Genomic DNA, 6,000 nt, shown 5'->3' with positions numbered 1-6,000 from the left:
TAAGTGTAACCAGGAACGGCGATGTGGGAAGACATCCCAGCACAGCTGGGCCCCAACGTGGCCGACATGTTGACCACCCCCACACCACTGAGATCTCGCCCCGGACCGTGGAGAGACCCCTGAACTGGTCTCTCTGCGTCTGCTCTTACCTGCCACTCCGCCTCCCCTTCTAATTCTTTCTCAGGAAAGGACCAGAACTTGTCAAACATCAATCAGATCATGCCATTCTTCTGCTTAAAAGCCTTCCAGTGGCTTCTCATCGTACTTGGAATAAGTCTTTCCCTGGCCTCCAGGACTGTTCACGATCCGGCCCCTGAGAACCTTGTCAAGCTCACCCACAACCTTGCTTCCCGTGCCCTCCTTGCTCCAGTCCCTTTCTCCGTTCCTTAAGCCCCCCTGGGGAGGTTGTGTCACAAGTCCTTGCCACTGGCCATCTCTTCCACCAGGAACACTCTTCCAAGAACATATCTCTGACCACCCTATTGCCCTCTATCACACGACCCCGTTCCATTTTCCTTCACACCACATATGACTCTGAATTACATTGTTTACTCAGGTCTTGGTTATCTGTAGCCCTGTAAAGTGATCCTGGTGGCCTATGGTATGGACTGGCAGGGAGAGAGCATACATGCACAGCAGAGTCAGGTTAAGCTTCAAATCTCACCTTCCTGGAGAGAAATGGCCACCCAGAAGGGGAGCAGCTCGGGGCCCGGCAGCTTGCAACGACATGCTCTTGCGGAGAGCACGGAGCTCCATACTCCCTGGATGAGCGAGCGGCTGGGGCCTGCTGCCCTCCACTCGCCTACACTCAGAGCTTCTCTTGCTGTTCAAGAGGCATCTGCGGTTCTGGGAGCAATTTACAAAGTCAAGATCTCCTGATCCGTCACATGGGCTCATTTCTGCAGCACTGCACGTGCATTGGGGTAGGGAGCGTAGACTCAGCACCCACAAATTTCTATCTCCAGCTTCTCAACATCTGGAAGGTGCCTTTTCCTCACCTCCTCCACCTGAAAGGTAAGGTCCAGAGGAGACAAGGACTCTGTCTAGGTGGTTATTCACAGTATCTCCGAAAGACTCTCCCTGAACCAACGTCACATGTTAAATAGGTGTGCAGTCAATTCTCACTAAATGAATTGAAAATTGGTAAAGATGTTCACAAATGAAGTCCACTAAATCGGACAATTCATTCTGGCCTTCCCTTCAGTTAGGTTAATTTAGGAAGATTCATAATAAGTGGCTTCTCTCATCCTCTGAGTAAACCCCATAATAATTCCTAATTCATTGACTGTTTTACTTTGTGCCTGAAGTCACCACAGATTTGCAGGGACTTCAAAATAATTGAGGAATTGGGGGTGAAGAGAAAGGAGGGATGAGAATATAACGGAGTCCAGTGGCAATTAGTTTACAGAAATACGTTCAAAATGGATCCAAACCGGGGGCTAGAGGTCAGCTGAGCACTTGACTCCGTGCTCTCTAGTAGCCAAAGCCAATATTATGCATCCAAACACCACCAGCCTGCTCCCTCTGCAGCAGGCCCAGCAGTGCCCCCCGGAGTCAGCACCATCCGCCCTGCCCCACGTGTAGGGAGGCAGCACTGTCCGTCTTTCTCTTAGCCAGCGATCCTAACACTTTTTTCCTTTTCAATACTGGGAAGGGGATTATTGTTTTCTCCTGTATCTTTTCTCTTCACCCTCACGTCTTCCATTCCCAGCCTATGGTCTTCTACATGTTTGTGGAGGTTCCTACAAATCTTTGTTGACGTGCCACACAGGATAAAGCACTCATTGATTTCTACCTGTTGGTTTTAATCTGTTTTTAATAGCAAGACTAACTTCTTACCAAAGATGAAGGCCTAAACTAGCTTCGGAACTTTTAAAACAGAACTGTTTTTAATGACTAGGTCCACTCATTTGCTCCATCAGTCATTCATGTCCCAGGACGCACCGCGTGGTTACCCGGTGGTTCTCCTTGGACACACGTGCCCTCGGTGGAGCATATAAGCCATACAGACAATCCCGGATGGGACAGAGGCACACACCAGGGCTGAGAAGCAGCAGGCACTCACGAGGGAGCACACGGATATTAAATAAGGATTGCGAGTCCCAGCCTCATTGCGGAGTGATGCCCGGCTAAGTAGGCCCAGGGTCTGAAACAGGACTCAGTGCAATCTTGAAATCATGTAATTTTTCGCCTCAGTGAACATGCAAATGTATTAGGGGGAGAAAGGAAGAAAGGGGTCCTGATTCAAAGACTTCTGAAAATGACAAGGATGAATGATAAAGAGGCTTAGATTACAGACACAATGAGGCGGCACCCATCCCCCCTCCCCTTGCTCAGCACCTTGAAGAGGGTAAGGCCCCCCAGCGCGGGGCAGCTTGTGCCTGGCCTAAGAAAGCCAGTCATGCCTGGGGATTCAGGATTCCTTGGGGAGCCGCCTAGCAAAGCCACTCATCATCCTGCTGCACTAAGCACTCTTCTGGGGCAGACAGAGGGGCTGCCAGTTGAGTGGCAATGAGGAAAGAGGAAGGGGCAACAGGAGAACACAGACCAGCCCCGGCCTTAAAGGAGGCGTGATGGACGGGGAAGACGAAGTATTTGGAGCTGAGCCCACACAGACGTGCACCACCTGTCTCATCACCTCAGAGGACAAGCAGGGTACATCTTCACCTTGGAATTTTCCAGAGCTGTGAGCATTCTCTAGGTAATTCAGAATCGTCCTAACCAAACGATTAGAAGAACCAATGGTCTTAAAGGAGCCAGTCTAAACCAGAAGGGGTCCTGCTTTTTTATCCAGTCTGAAACCCTGCGCCTTTTGATGGGGTCATTAAGCCCGTTCACATTCAGAGTTACTATTGAGAGATATGAATTTAGTGTCATCATGATAACTATCCAGTCCTTGTTTTTGTGGAATGTTCCACTGAACTTCTTCTTAAAGGGGAATTTTAAGAGTCCCCCTTAAAATTTCTTGCAGAGCTGGTTTGGAGGTCACATATTCTTTCAGTTCCTGCCTGTCTTGGAAGCTCTTTATCTCTCCTTCCATTTTGAATGAGAGCCTTATTTGGGGAATATAAATAATAGTGAAAGGGAATATAAGGGAAGGGAGAAGAAATGTGTGGGAAATATCAGAAAGGGAGACAGAACGTAAAGACTGCTAACTCTGGGAAACGAACTAGGGGTGGTAGAAGGGGAGGAGGGCGGGGGGTGGGAGTGAATGGGTGACGGGCACTGGGGGTTATTCTGTATGTTAGTAAATTGAACACCAATAAAAATAAATTAAAAAAAAAACAGAAGGGGAAAAAATTATTTAAGAAATTTTTGACAATGTCATAGGAGTCCGAAAAGACAAAAACCAGAGCAATTCTCTAATCTTCTGGAATACACTGTTTGGATCCATGGGAGGATGGGAACTGCCCATGTTTCTCACCAGCATCTGCCCCAATCCTTGCAAACTCCCGATGAGCCAGAAAGTGCCTTCTGCACGTGGGCTGCCCCATCTGAAAAAGCAACATGCTCAACCTAGGGATGAAATCAAGAGGCTTCTGGCCTGGTGCCTGCACAGGGTGGTGTCCACAGCACTTGCTCCCTTAGTTCCAGGAAACCAGTTTGTGCATAACTCCAGGAACTGGAAGACACAATCTCCGGATCTCCATCCTAACATCAATATGGTAAATATACATCCTTAGAATGACAACTGCACAATGATACACCCTCCAAAATCCTATAGGAAGCAGAGCCTCTGGTCTCAACACGGGGAAGAAAGGCAAGGAAGGGTGATGGCCCCTGTGATGAGGATCCTTTACCATTCTGGCATGGAAATCTTATCTCCCTATGCTACGGGAATGAAGACTTTGGTGACAACATACTCATCAAGAATTTAGATTATGGGAGGGGGAGAAAGCAGCGTATTCCCAAGAAAGAGCATGCCTCCTCTCCTTCCTATATTCTTTAATTCCAAAGTAATCCCATTTTAATTACATTTATAAATTTAAAATGGTTAATGTAGTACCATATTAGACACTCACACCCACCTTAAAACTGCACTTTAATTTCCAACTCAATTGCACATATAAATTTGAAAACTGAATACTGGGCAGATGAGAACAATTTCACAGCCTCCCTCACATGAGCCGCTTTGAAAACCACAGTCGCACTTTAATTCCTTCAATTGCATGTATAAATTTTTTAAAAGTTAATGCCATACTGTAGAGAAGAGCTTTAATTGAGTGTTAACGAGCTGCCAGATTAGCTCCTAGCCTGCCCCATGACACAGCGGGACCCCCCAGGGGCCCCCAGGATACAGAACTAAAAGCATCTAAATAAACCGAATGCACCAGCCACCCTCCCATGTGACCCACGCTGGCCCGGGGCCCGGGTTTCAGGTCCTTGGACCTAGGACCTAGGGCCCTAGGACTAGACTAGACTTCCTTGGTCTAGTCTCGGAAGGAAACGGAGTCGGGCGCACACAGGGACACATCAGCCCCCACAGGAGAGGGCGGCTCTGGGGGCCCACTGGGGATGTGAGGCCGTCCTGCAGGGCTGACGGTGGCACTGACCGCTCTTGCGAGTCTGGAACTAAAAGGCCAGAAAGAACCTAAGAAGCCTTCCGGGCCTATCGCTCTACTTTGTAAAGGAAGGAATGGGAAACATCTTGCAGAAGAATTTGAATGACTTGATCAAGGCCACCAAGTGAGTTAGTCATCAGAATCGGAAATTGAGCGCATGATTTTTTCAACTTGCAATCCACTGCCACACCGAGGCACTTTTAAAGCTCGGATTTTACTTCAACCAAGGAATACACACAAACAGTGCTTTATCACACCAAAGGGGCTACGACGCAAGTGGGCAACTGCCCGCCCCAGCCTCCTCCTCACCACTCTGCAGAGGCATCCAGCCCTCAAGCCCTGGAGGCCTCCACCCCCAGCTCCAAGTGGGGCCACTCGCTGCCAGAACCCGCTGCATGGCTGTAATCCTCATCCACTGCCTTCTGGAAATTTCCATCACCTCCATCCAACAGTCTTCCAAACTCTAGGTCTTCATCTGAAGATATTCTAGCTTCCAAGCTGCTGTTGATGAGACCAAGGCTCGCTCCGACCCCTTCCACACATTCTGCCCTCCTGTCACCCGCAACTGCTCTCTTCTCAGAAAGTCCGTAGGATATTCTCCTTACCGACAGGATTTGAACACTGACGGCGACAGCTTTGGGGTAGGAGCTTTCGTATTCGTTGTATTGGGCAATTGGTTAGTCCTTCCGATATGGAATCTCATTGCCTTCAGTTCTGGGATATTCCAGGAAATATTTCTTTGAAAAATAAATTCTCTCTGTGTAATTCCCATTAATTAAAGGATGGGCTTTCCAGATTGATCCACGTCTTTTCTATTCTATGTCTGACATACTAGATATTTTGTTCTGCTTCATCAACCTTATCTTCAAACTCCTCCATTGAATTTTAAAATTCCTTTTATCAAAAAAATAAAATAAAATTCCTTTTATCATATGTTCAGTTGTTAAGGGCAATCCCTTTCTTTTTTATTGTTCCTTTTCATAGCACCTTGTTCTTCTTTCAGGGATGCCAGCATTTTATTCTGAGATCAGTTGGAGGTCTTTTAAAGTTTTCTTCTGTTCCCTGCATTTTCTTTTTTCTCCTAGTTCATTTTTTAAATTGTGTTTGCATTGGTCTCCATTTTTTGTATTGGAGGCTTTTGTCATGTGTCTTGTGCTCCTTGGCTCTCCATTCATATAGAAGAGAAAAACACTAAAAAGTTAAATGGAGGTTTTGTGTATGTGAGCTGGACTTGTATGGTGACCACAGGGGCTACGCACAGACATTTTGGTACTTCTCCTTCTGGGCACATGGTAGGACTTGTGGCCTTCGAAATTAGCTGTGTCCCTGTGACTTATTTTGACCAACGGTATGTGAGCAGAGTGGTATGTCCTTTTTCCCTCTGCCAGGGCAAGCAGCAGACCCCTAGATGGTGGCAGCAGCAGCTTTTGTCTTGATG

Source organism: Canis lupus, chromosome 5 (assembly GCF_003254725.2).
Source record: "Canis lupus dingo isolate Sandy chromosome 5, ASM325472v2, whole genome shotgun sequence".
Classification (NCBI taxonomy): domain Eukaryota; kingdom Metazoa; phylum Chordata; class Mammalia; order Carnivora; family Canidae; genus Canis; species Canis lupus.
Note: the sequence above shows the minus strand (reverse complement) of the source record.